We start from the raw sequence: 13,954 nt of genomic DNA on the forward strand, positions 1-13,954 counted from the left end.
GCCTTGGCTCTTTCTTCTTTCCGCAGCCATACGGGGGAAGGGTCATCTGGTGGATCCTTATCTACAACATCCCATAAATCTTCCCTTCGAAGTAGCATTTCCATCTTTACTCTCCAACTTGCATAATTTCTCTCCGTCAATCTTTCTAACGGCATTCCTGCACTTAAGGATATTGCCATTATTCCTTTGTGCACCACAACCACTAGTCTTCACTGCTAGCACTTTGGACTCTAGACTTTGGGGTTTGTAGGATTCTGGGCCCATAACCTTTGAAAGGATTTTTGTGCAGTCCCCACCCTTTCCCCACAGAGTCAGGATACATGTTATAGTGCTAAATGCAGTCTTTTTACTTCAGACGTTGCACAAACAGAAGATAAACAGCATTTGTTTGATATATACAGTCAACAGTCTATTTACAGGTTGCTTACAGTAGCACAGCCAGAGGTTCAGTGTGCTCGTGTAGTCCTTTCGCTTTCCCAACTGCAAAACCCGTCCGTGATTAGAATATCAGCATGCCAAGCAAAACAGCAGAAGTCCTAGAGCGTTGGAGATACGAAGAGCATCAGCAACTCAACTAGCTCTGGGTCTCTCTCTCTCTTTTATTACCCAAAGAGACAGGATGATTTAGCCTGTCCCACCCTTAATTACTCACACCTGTCAGCTTGTCTTGGCGTCTGTTGCTATTAACCCTTCAATCACAGTTCCTTGTAAAACAACATATTCTTACATACATTAACACACCAGTCCTCCATGATTTCGCAAACATAATAGACAGCAGTTGTGAGAGTTCTTCAGCCAGTTCCTTTAATACATCTAGGATGCAGTTTATTGGGCCCTGCCAATTTGAACTCATTCAAAGTGATTAGGTATTCCTTGACCTTTTGTCTATCAGTCTCAAGGTCCAATCCTGCCCCTTCTACTTCATGTTTCCCGGGAGGGTCATAGACCCTTTTTTGGGAGAAGACTGAGCCAAAGTAGGAATTGAGCACTTCTGCCTTTTCTTTGTCCTCTGTTATCATTTTGCCATCCTCACTGAGTAACTGTGCCACCATTTCTTTTCTCTGTCTTTACTATGGACGCACCTGATGAAAGCTTTTTTGCTTTTTTCATCCAGAAAGAAAGCTTTTTTCATCCAAAGTCAGTCACAGAACAAAACATGAATACTGTTCATGATTTGTCTGGAGTGAGAAGAGCCACGAATCCATGGCTTAGCTCATAACAGTGCAGCAGGAGAACCAAAATGGCTATAATGTCCTGTCCAAGAGCTTGCAAGCTTGTGCATTTGTGCTAATCCATTGTTTGGCTTAGCAGCCTCACTTCGTACTAAAGAAGCTGCTTTTACCATCACAATAGCTTTTCAAGGTCCACACTTCTTGCTCAATGGTAGCTTCCAATCCACTGTTTTCCTTTCACACAAGTAGGCGATCCTCTAGAAAGGTTTAGTATCACTGTTTCCTTGTGGCCCCACCCCCAAATTTACATGTTTACTCCCTCTGGAGTATCGACATTGCTATTGGAGAAGGAGAATTTTTTTTGGTCAGTTTCATTGTTCCTTGTCAATTGCACACCTCTCCAGGCTGGAGAGCATTGGGGTGCAATTGACATGAAACTATATGAAACTGATTAGAGGGGGGAGTGAGTGAAAGGCAAAGTAGGCAGCGGCTGCAGCAGTTTTTGTGGGCTGGGGAGAGAGAGGGAGCAGGCGATGGGGCATAAGAAAACTAAAAAAACATTGAAGCAAAGGCCCTACCCAAAGGAGCGCAGTGAAGCTGAGATGGCTTTTCCTTTCTTTTTCACATTATGACTGGATTAGGTTAATATGGATTTAAAGGGGAAAACTGCATTATAGCTTCTGCTTGCCTGCAATGTCATATGAACCATGCAAATTACAAAGGGATGCAAGTAGCACCAGACACACATAGTGTTGCATGTGAACTGGGTCTTTGATGACTGAGGCCAAACTTAGAGCTTTGATTAAGGTTTGCAGATTTAGTTCCTTGCCATTTGCTGTTGGGAGGGTTAGTTATAAGGGAATTCCCCTTCATTACTTTTTTTATTGCTTTTTTGATAGAGCCTTTTGTTGAAATAATTTGCAATTAATTAGAGGTGTTAAATTTATTTATTTTATTTATTTAATTTCATTTATAAACCGCCCATAGCCAATGGCTCCCTGGGCGGTGTACAACATACAATAATACAATAAATGAACAAAATCACAGATAAAAATACAAATTCATAACAACACTAAATGATATTAGCATAGCTAAAACATTAAATTAGAGCAGGGAATTCCCACCCTATTAATTAAAAGTTAGTTATAGCACATCCCATTTCAGGTTAAGCAATAATTACTATAATTGCCTCCACGGAGTGTTTGGCTTCTCTTTTGACACTACTTAAGAAATCCCTTAAACATTCAATTAGTTTCAAATGATTAAGAGAGACCTCTACCAATGGGAGAAATAACTCTTTTGAAGCTAAGTAGAGGCCAAAGACTGTGACAACAGAGATATAATTTAAATACTTAAATAAATAAAATAATTTTAAAATACATAACAAATAAATTCAGATAAGTTATATTGATATTAAACTTAATTAATTTCTTCCCAATCAATACGTACCACCCAAGGGTCTATATATATATTGTTATAGATGTAACTGTGAGGTTATGTGATTGCTTTTAAATGTTTTTACAGGTTTTAGATGTTTTTAATTGTTTTCAAATGTTTTAAATATGTTTTTGTTTGATTTTAAACATTTTGATGTTTACTGACCCAGGGTCCTTTGGGAGGAAGGAAGGGATTAATTAACAACAGTTGATGAGTGAGTTAAGGCACAATCCTATACATAAGAACATAAGAAGAGCCTGCTGGATCAGGCCAGTGGCCCATCTAGTCCAGCATCCTGTTCTCACAGTGGCCAACCAGGTGCCTGGGGGAAGCCCGCAAGCAGGACCCGAGTGCAAGAACACTCTCCCCTCCTGAGGCTTCCGGCAACTGGTTTTCAGAAGCATGCTGCCTCTGACTAGGGTGGCACAGCACAGCCATCATGGCTAGTAGCCATTGATAGCCCTGTCCTCCATGAATTTGTCTAATCTTCTTTTAAAGCCATCCAAGCTGGTGGCCATTACTGCATCTTGTGGGAGCAAATTCCATAGTTTAACTATGCGCTGAGTAAAGAAGTACTTCCTTTTCTCTGTCCTGAATCTTCCAACATTCAGCTTCTCTGAATGTCCACGAGTTCTAGTATTATGAGAGAGGAAGAAGAACTTTTCTCTATCCACTTTCTCAATGCCATGCATAATTTTATACACTTCTATCATGTCTCCTCTGACCCGCCTTTTCTCTAAACTAAAAAGCCTCAAATGCTGCAACCTTTCCTCGTAAGGGAGTCGCTCCATCCCCTTGATCATTCTGGTTGCCCTCTTCTGAACCTTTTCCAACTCTATAATATCCTTTTTGAGATGAGGCGACCAGAACTGTACACAGTATTCCAAATGCGGCCGCACCATAGATTTATACAACGGCATTATGATATCGGCTGTTTTATTTTCAATACCTTTCCTAATTATTGTGAGCATGGAATTTGCCTTTTTCACAGCTGCCGCACACTGGGTCGACATTTTCATCGTGCTGTCCACTACAACCCCGAGGTCTCTCTCCTGGTCGGTCACCGCCAGTTCAGACCCCATGAGCGTATATGTGAAATTAAGATTTTTTGCTCCAATATGCATAATTTTACACTTGTTTATATTGAATTGCATTTGCCATTTTTCTGCCCATTCACTCAGTTTGGAGAGGTCTTTTTGGAGCTCTTCGCAATCCCTTTTTGTTTTAACAACCCTGAACAATTTAGTGTCGTCAGCAAACTTGGCCACTTCACTGCTCACTCCTAATTCTAGGTCATTAATGAACAAGTTGAAAAGTACAGGTCCCAATACCGATCCTTGAGGGACTCCACTTTCTACAGCCCTCCATTGGGAGAACTGTCCGTTGATTCCTACTCTCTGCTTTCTGCTTCTTAACCAATTCCTTATCCACAAGAGGACCTCTCCTCTTATTCCATGACTGCTAAGCTTCCTCAGAAGCCTTTGGTGAGGTACCTTGTCAAACGCTTTTTGAAAGTCTAAGTACACTATGTCCACTGGATCACCTTTATCTATATGCTTGTTGACACTCTCAAAGAATTCTAATAGGTTACTGAGACAGGACTTTCCTTGCAGAAGCCATGCTGGCTCTGCTTCAGCAAGGCTTGTTCTTCTATGTGCTTAGTTAATCTAGCTTTAATAATACTTTCTACCAGTTTTACAGGGACAGAAGTTAAGCTAACTGGCCTGTAATTTCCGGGATCCCCTCTGGATCCCTTTTTGAAGATTGGCGTTACATTTGCCACTTTCCAGTCCTCAGGCACGGAGGAGGACCCAAGGGACAAGTTACATATTTTAGTTAGCAGATCAGCAATTTCACCTTTGAGTTCTTTGAGAACTCTCGGGTGGATGCCATCCGGGCCCGGTGATTTGTCAGTTTACACTGACAAAGTAAATATAGGTATTTACACTGGGCTGAGGGGAGATAGGATATGGTGAATCTCCAGTTGAGCTGGTTAAGTCCCAACTCAGCTGGGCTACACCAACATAAGTCTCTCATTCCAGCTCAGATGTGACTCAGCCAGCAAAATCCCATCCCTCCCAGCTCAGCCAGGGCTGAGCCAAGATTACCATATTTTAAGCCAGTGGAAGTCTCAAAAAGGGGCATTCCAGGGGTGTGGCAGGGGCAGGACTGAGAGGAGGGGGACATATGCTGTATCCTTCAACAATTCAGCTCAGCCAAGTGACTTCCAGTCCCTGCTTTTATTTTCTTTCCACTGGGCTCTCCCCTCCCAAGGGCTCCTGAATAGAGTTAGGATCTGGCATACTTTAAGCCAGAGTAACTTCAGCCTAGTTTAAAATACTCTGGTTTAGGTTACGCTGGTAGTATTTCTCTGCCAGGATCAGCCAACTGAACCCTGGCTCATCCAGGGCTATGCCAGCATAACTCCCCTCCCCCAAGTCAGCCAGAGGTATGCCAGCACATCTCAGTTCAGCTGGGGCTCAGGACGAAGCCAGTCCAGCCAAGGCCAGTGTAAGTTCCCAAAAAGGGAGCATGGTGGAGGCATGGCAGGGACAGAACTAGGCGAGGGGACATGCTGGATCCTAACTCCATTCAGCTCATTCATGTGACCCAGCAACCCAGCAGAAATTACACTGGCAAAAGAGTGGTCTAAGTCAAGCTATTTGAAAGGCTTGTTTCCCCTCTGTCAGGCTTGAGCTGGCTCAGCCAGCAGTAGCCTCACTCCTGAAAAGGGTTTGTTTATATCTGGCATACTTTGCACCAGTTTAATTTAAACCAGTGCAAATTATCCTGGCTTCCCACAGTTAGGATTGCTCCATAAATCTTAAAAACTCTGCCTCCTAGCAGATCACACAAAGTAATGCTTGCAGAGGCAAAGGAAAAAGAAGCTGAGGAAGGCTGATGGGAGCTGATCTCCATATCCTGAGTTTAAGTTTGCTTTGTTTTGTCGAAGTACAAATATGAATGTACACTGTGAATTAATGTTGTATTACTTTGTGCCATGGTTTGCAGCAGGTGTGGAGAAACGCTGGCCTTACAGATGTAATGTTGCTGAACTACAACTCCCGTCACTCCCAACAATCATGGCCAATGGAATGATGGGAGTTGTAGTTCAGCAACATCTGGAGGACCAAAGGTTCCCCACATCTGGTTCAGAGAGATTGCTGGATGCAGAGTCAGTGTGGGAGTTTCCACCCTGTAGGTAGTCAACCCAAAAGCTCCGAGGCCATATTTGTAGCAAAAGGAAAGAGAGCACTTTGCTGCTAGTGCTCATTCTTGTCTTGAGGATTTTACAGTCAAGAAGAGCTATACTTCAGAGAGAACATTTATTTATTTATTTATTATTTGATTTATATCCCGCCCTTCCTCCCAGCAGGAGCCCACATTTGCTACAGAAGAAACTTAGGACACTGTCCTCATGTTCATAGAGTGCTGAGATCTACTGCTTTGCCTTCTGGGAAAAAGAGACTGCTTGTCCTGACTTGCTTTCTTGAGAAGCTGCAAGTGCTGTCCTGAATGAGCTACATACTAATTCACAGGCAAGGATGAGTAATAACCCTTTGTTTCCTTCTTGACACTCCCAAGATCTGATTTGTCTCATCTCTGGCCAGTCCACCCATATAGTTGAGGAACTCTACCAACCTGACTACCCTGGAAGGCAGAGATGGGGAACTTGTGGCCTTCCATACGTTGTTGGATTCCAAATCCCATAAGTCTCAGCCAGAATGGTCAATAGTCAGGGATGGGGGCAAGTGTAGTCCAACCACATTTGGAGAGCCACAAGTTTCCCATCCCTGCCATATGTGATACCTTGAGGGTGTTGGGTATGCTTTAAGTTGGATTTCTGCATTGAGCAGGGGGTTGGACTCAATGGCCTTATAGGCCCCTTCCAACTCTACTATCTTATGATTCTATGCCTTTTTAAGAAACTACTGAGCTGGCATATCTTTGATTAATGTTGTCTCTCAATAAATCTGCTGTTGATTGACCCATCCTTGTCCTGGTGTGTGACTGGAGAACTTTTACCCAAAACCTTTACCCCAAGTAGTGCTGCCTACTTTGTTTGTATGTAGAGAAGCATGATGATTCCGAATGAAAGTGTCAGCTCATCCAAAGTTTTTATCCTTCTTCCAAACAGTTCCTATATATGCCCACTAGCAAACTATATTCTAGCACTTCATTCAACTTGATAAAAGCCCTAGATTCAAAAGTTATATTCTTAGCACCATGACGACGCAAGCAGAAATGTAGGATATGTCGACAGGAAAACTGGTCCCACTGGTTTCTTTTGTTCATCATTCTCTAATTCTGGGGTGGGGAACTTCTTCCAGCACAACAGCCACATTCCAGGAGCTGAATGTCAGTGGTGGGTGGCTAACCTTTTCATCCCCACCTGGACTCCACCCCCACATTGCAATTAGGCTTGAAAATAACCTGCTACTGGCAACAGCAAAAGACTGTTTTCAAGCTCAATTGGCAAGTGGGGGAAATTTTGGTGGTGGTAGTGGTAGTGGTGAAGATCACAGTGCATGGGGTAGAGAGGATTAACCTTTCCCTCCTTGGCTGTAGCTCCCCTGAAAACACCATCCTGATGCAACAACTGGGCTACCCCCTTAATACTAATCACTGTGCAGGGTTGGAATTGTGAGAGGACCAGATGGAGACAGTGGAGGCTGGTGGCTCCATGTCAATAGAGCAGTGGAATCCAGTGGAGCCACCAGACTCCACTGGATGAAGACGCCCCACTGACCCCTGTTCTAGTTATTCCTGGCAGGCAGGAAGGGGGGGGAGAGAAAAGATTGTCCCTCAAGGACTAGGTGAGTAGAGGTATTGGTTTCAGGATGGTGTCCTTTTAACTATGGAAGTTGCTCTATCTACCTAACTGATTGATTTGTAATCCTGGGTTTTCAGGGTTTATGGATCCAACATTTTAAGTGAATGATTCTGTCTTGCACCAAGTACACAGCAGCGGGAAAGAGAAGCAGAAGAAACCAGCTGCTACCAGCTGCCCACATGCACCTGACAGCTTTCTTTTTTTCCCCTCCCCCCGGGCAGGAAGAGAGCAAACAATTATGGTGATGAGGGGATCCAACTGAGAGCATCTTATCTGTGGTGTGCTCCACTAAGAGCATGAATTGAAAGGTTCTACCTAGATGTGAGATATTAAGCACATGATTGGCCCTGAGTTACGTGGTGGTGGTAGTGTGGGGTTTTTGTTCTGTTTTGCTTTTTACTAAACAGCAGCCACAGGGGAAACCACTCCAGTTTGGAGATGCAGCATGAAGAGAGAAGAGACTTAACCCTTGGCCGCTGCTGTGCTCCGAATCCAGATTTTCTCTGCGAGGAAAGCCACCATTGCTACCAGGGCCTTCCCCAGGAAGCCTGCCTGGAATGCTCTCTACAAGGAAATCTGCACAGCTGCAACACTTCTGATGATATGATGAAGACTTGGGTTTTGGTGATGGAAGATCACCTTTGCTGGTGTTGCTGCAGTTTTATAGTTGTCTGACTATTACCTAATAGTTTTTGTAATTTGTAGTTTTATAGTCGTTCAAATTACTAGGTGAAAGAATTGCACCGGCTTGCCAATTTGCTACCGAGCCAAGTTGGTATTCACCTACAAAGGCTGTTTCAACTTGGGACAAGGTTACCTGAGGGAATGTTTTCTTTCATCTAGATGTGCCTGGTCACTAAGGTCATCTGCTGAGGTCCTCCTGACTGCAACATAGGCTAAAGAAGCTCATCTTGCAGTGACCAGGAAGAGGGCTTTTCAGTTGTGGTGCCCACTCTTTGGAGAAACTTCCCCTCAGAAACGAGACATGCACCAACGATGACACGATTTCAGTACATGCTGAAAAAGTCCATGTTTACAGAGGCCTTTACTGTCTACTGATGCCAGCTGTTTATCATAACTATTTTAGTTAAATGTTATAGTGACTGTTAATGCTACTTGATGTTTTTATTGTTATTTTATTTTAATGAATTTTATTATAAACCACATTGAGATGTTTTCATATTTAGTGGTAAATAAATATTGAAATAAATAAAACAAAAAAATAGTTGATAGCAACCTTCAGTTTTGTCTGAAGAAGAGTAGGATATGTTTTCAACATGCATGCATTCTCGTTCTGTTCAACTATCCTGGCAGCAATTATAACAAGTTGGTTTAAAAGTGTGTAATGGTGTGATTATTCCAAAGTTCCAGGGTGGGGCACAGGAACTTTATACAAAAGTATAGGCTCCATATACTGTACAAAAGAACAGCAATGGGAAAACAGAGCCTTTTAAAAGTCTGTAGCAATGTTTGGACATAATAATAAATAATGGTTTATCAAGAACAACTCTAGCTGCTCCCCGTCTCCAGTTCAGTTTGGACTGTTTCACCTCTGTTTTAGGTTAATCACAGCTTTAGTGTTATGTCTGAACTCAGATAAACTATTGTTACTCTTAACTACATTGAGTTGATACACACCAACTTCAAACCATTTTCAACTAACCATAGTTAAGATTTATCACAGTTTAGAGTTCAGAAGTAATGCTAAACTGGTTAATTGAAATCATAAGCAAAAGAATCCAGCCTCCTCATTGCACCCATGCTAGAGGAAGAGAGGAGAGAACACAAGCCCAAGGCTCAGGCATGTAATTATAAACCTTTATCAATTATTATTATTTAAATTTGTATCCCACCCTTTGTCCCAAAGGAGTCCATTAGGTTAGAATCCAACCACTCTGTCTCTAAAAAGTAATAAAGTACTATTCATGTATGTCCTATAGTTGTAAGTAACTAAATACTGGTGGTGGCAGCTATTAATCTTGCTTCTTTTCTTCAGAAATACTTTTTACCACTTTTACATCTTTATGGGGTATGCCCCACTGGAGGGAGGGACCCAAAACCTTCTTCCATGTTTGCATTCAATAAACTGTGGCAGAAGTGAGAAGGATGAAGACTCTGGTGCAAGTAACGTAAAACAGTTTTTTCTAAATTTGGAGTGACATAATAATAACATTTCTTGCTTACTACAAAAAAAATGGTCTCAGAGCGACTTACAATGTTCTTAAAAGCATACAATGCCAACTTTAAAATACAACAGAAGTTAAAAGACCACTGAGATACATGGGGGCTACTACCAGATAAGTGGGTATGAGGTTGCAACTGGGAACTGGCTGGCACACCCAAACTGAGCAGGTTTGAACTCCCTGCACATCAGTTCAATCCTCCTTTCTGCAATTGCTTCTCTACCTGCCCCACAGCTGATGTCACATGTGACGTCAGGTGTGGTTTTGTTAAAATGGTCTGGGCCAAATGAGGAGCTCTGATAGGCCAAGTCTGGCCCACAGACTGGAGGTTCCCCACCCCTGCCCTATGCCATTTTTTAAAATCTTAATTGCTCCCACCACAGCTGGTTTGAGCCCTGCAGCAGGAAAAATCCATGTGTGTATATCATCATGCCTGTATTTTTTTTTCCCCACTGTGGCTTAAGCAGCTGGAGGGCAATTTAGAACCAGAAAATGGGGTGGTTGAGAAGGGTTATTTGTTCTCAAACACATGTGTGCACACATATCCAATGCTACTGTTCCATTTAAACTGGAGTGTGTGTCTGTGCGCATGTGCACATGTGCACATCTATAGTTGACAGATCTTCCACATGGCATGTGGTTTGGCCCTTAAACTGCCTCAAACTTCTCTTGTGCTATTTATGTTTACATATTAATAACATTAATGAAGGATAAAAAGCTGGAGTGCTGTTTAAATTGTAACAACTTCCAGAGTCTTTAAGCTGCCACAAGAATTTTTGTTTGTTATGTTTAAATTTAATATGCTTTCTAGGAAATGCAGGTTCTGCATATAGAGGATATGCAAAACTCCCAGCCCAATTCTTTATATATTTATGTAGTCCTACTTAGTTTAAAAAGATTTTAATCTGCCAAGTAAGCCTATTTGGGATTGCAGCAGACATGCACACAAATCTTATTCCCGAGTACTTAGTTAAATGGGACTTACTTCCAGAGCCAGAACATGGGGTTGGGACCATAAGGGATCTGGGCCCCATTACCTCAGGAGGATTCACCTGGCAAAGTGGCTGCCTCAGGCAGCTGGCTTTTGCAATATCATGAACAAAATTAATTTAGTAGTAGTAGAATTGTCTTTTTACTCCCAGAAAGAAACATTTGTGGGATTTTCTAATTCAGGTGCTGAAATAAGTTGCCCCACGTTCGGTATTATGCAACTTGGCTAATAATATGCAGACCCAAGTGCTGGGGTGTCTTTTGCACAAGGGGTGGGGAACCTGTGGCACTCCAGAAGCTGAGTATTGGCCGTGCTGGCCAGGGCTGATAAAAGCTGGAGTCCAACAACCCCTGCTTTTGCAGTTCTGCCTTAAGCAGCAAAACGGTATTGGGCCAGCGCTGCTTGGAATTCATCTCTGAGCAGCTGCTTTTGAGGAAGAGGTGCAGCCAACCGACACTGGCAGCAGAAGGTCCCTTTGTAAGGTTTGAGCTTCTTTCAGGTAGATAGGTCCTCTTCCTCTTTATGGCAACACCTCCTTTTCTTTGGTTCCTCCCCCTCCAGAGTCAGCAAGCAATAGGCAATGTTAGTCCTACTCAGCCAAGACCCATTGAAGTTCACAGATGTGACTAAGGGCTCATCCAAACAGAGCAGGATAATCCACGTTTTCCATATCCAGTTCATCATCTGACAGTCCTCACTTTGCCTGTTTGTTCGCTCTTTCCCAATAAAAAACCTTTTTTTTTTACACCCACACACGCAGCGAGAGGACCCGTACTTCTTCTCGCTTTTTCCCAGCTCCGCCCATAACACTCCCCCCTATCAGCCAATTGGTCAACAAAAATATGATGTATGCTCCTCTCCCCGTTTGCAACAAAGCACAAGGTGCATGCACTTGAATGTACGAGCACGAAAGTTTGAATTTCCTGATGGTTTGGTAGTAGTGGCTGTAATGGAGTTCCTTGTCGCTCATCACTCTGGAGCAGCGCCGGCTGGGGTGTGTGTCTCCAGGTGCCCCTGACCATCCAGGGGGATTGTGGGCAGTGCAAGGGATCAGCGTTTGTAATCGCCGGGCGAATCCCCCCATAACCCTTGGGCTCATTCACTGCAGGGTTCAGCCCTGGACCGTTATGCGGCTTGGTGGCAGGAATGCTGCCCCTGAGGGAAGCAAACAGCCCCCCCCATGGGTGGCCGCTCTTGGCTTGGGCAGGGAATGCAGGCAAACAGCCCCGCGTGCTGCTGTGTCAATCTGCGCTGAAGCGACCAGCACAGACTATGCGATGTTCCCTCTGATAAAAGAAACATGCAAACCACTTATATGCCTATAATTCCTGTATTTTTGTTTGTTTGCATTTGCAATATTTCGCAAAACTAATTGTATGCTTTTCTACCTTTAACGTTTCTGGAGATACACATGATTGCAATTCCACTTATTTCTCCAGAACAGCAAGTAATGATGTGTCATGTCTAGGAAGATAGACCACCAGTCTCTATGGTTGCGGGTGGCTGAGATGCTCTAGCAAACCACTTATATGCCAATAATTCCTGTGGGTTTTTTGCTTGTATTTGCAATACTTCGCAAAAGCGACTGTATGCTTTTCAGCTCAGCTGGACAGAGAACCTGCAGGCTGTGGCTGAAATTGACAAGACTCAAAGAGAGTAGCCTTGCAAGCAGGAAAGTGAAATTGACTAAGGGTGCATGAGTGTCTGTAATCCAAGAGGAACGCCTCTATTTCTCTTCTCCCCCCCCCCTCCCTCGACTCTGGATGCCTGGAAGCAAAGACCAATACATTCAAGAAGGGCGTTTGATGTGGGGGGTGAGGGGTGGGAGGTTGAGGTTAGGCAAAGATAAATATTTTCTCCCTTGAAAAAGTTTACAAACAACCACAATTGCAGATCTCACCCTGAGCGGCTGCCCAGTTTGCAGGCTGGCTAAAAATTAACCGCTGTTGCTGCTTCTGTGCAAATGCACTTTTTTGCATCTGCGCAGTAGAAGTTGCAGGGGGGGGCCCAACACCACACCATTGCTCTGATAGGTTCCTTTTTCCCTGGCTTTCCCCAGACATTCGAGCACATGCGCAACAGTGGAAATACATGATTCGCTGAGAATGAGGGAAGGGATATAGGGAACCGCTCAAGAACTGCCCATCAAACGCCCACAGCTGTAAAGTCCACTGTATTGCATCCAAGCGCCTGAAGGTACAGCGGATGATTCCCTGTTTAAAAAAGCAAATTGCATGATTTGCGGTATTGCAGGAGCGGATTTAACCGCGTGAAAATGCACAAAAGCGCGAGCATCATATGGATGACCAAAAAATAATGAAAACACAAAGCGATCATGTCACACATTTTACAGTTGTCTGGATGAGCCCTAAGGCTGCAATCCAGTACATGTCTACTCAGAAGTAAGCTCCATTGGGTTCAGTGGAACTTACTCCTGGGTAATTGTGGATTGCAGGTTAATTAATTAATTTCATTAATTTCAGTAGGTCTACCCTGAGTAGGGATGGGGGAGAAATTCAACTGAGTTCACATTTAAAGCTGAATCTATCAAATTTGCACTTTCCAAAACAATATGAGAACCAAAACACAGTGATCCTTTGAAATTCTCACTTAGGCAAATTTTGCTGTGCAGTTCTCCAGCCAAACAATGTTTGCAAAAAATGAATGTATTAGGGGGATATGTGCATAAATCTGAATATATTAGTGAAAATAACATACAAAATGCATTATATTAGAAAAATGCTTGTAAAAATGTGTGCATTAATCAAAACTGCATGCACAAATGTGTTCATTAGGAGAAATTTGCACTAAAATGCTGAAGAATATTCATGAGGATTTTTTTTTAAATCACAAATTGCTCCAGAATTGTAGAGAACTAAATATAAGATTGGAAAAATAAGAAACCGAGAGAACCAAAACTGACTCAATCTTCCATCCCTAAACCTGTGTAGGATTTAGTTGAATACAACCTAAGAAGGCTGTATCGATACTGCATTTTTGTTTTAATATATATAATACATGTATTGATTGTATTTTTTTCCATTTTATTAATTCAGACCATGGTATTCCCAATCTCTATGTATGGATGTGAAAGTTGGACAGTGAAAAAGGCAGATAAGAGAAAAATCAACTCATTTGAAATGTGGTGTTAGAGGAGAGCTTATGCATACAATGGACTGTGAAAAAGACAAATAATTAGGTGTTAGAAAAAATTAAACCAGAACTGTCACTAGAAGCTAAAATGATGAAACTGAGGTTATCATACTTTGGACACATCATAAGAAGACATGATTCACTAGGAAAGACAATAATACTGGGGAAAACAGAAGGGAGTAGA

The sequence above is a fragment of the Rhineura floridana genome, chromosome 7 (assembly GCF_030035675.1).
Source record: "Rhineura floridana isolate rRhiFlo1 chromosome 7, rRhiFlo1.hap2, whole genome shotgun sequence".
Classification (NCBI taxonomy): domain Eukaryota; kingdom Metazoa; phylum Chordata; class Lepidosauria; order Squamata; family Rhineuridae; genus Rhineura; species Rhineura floridana.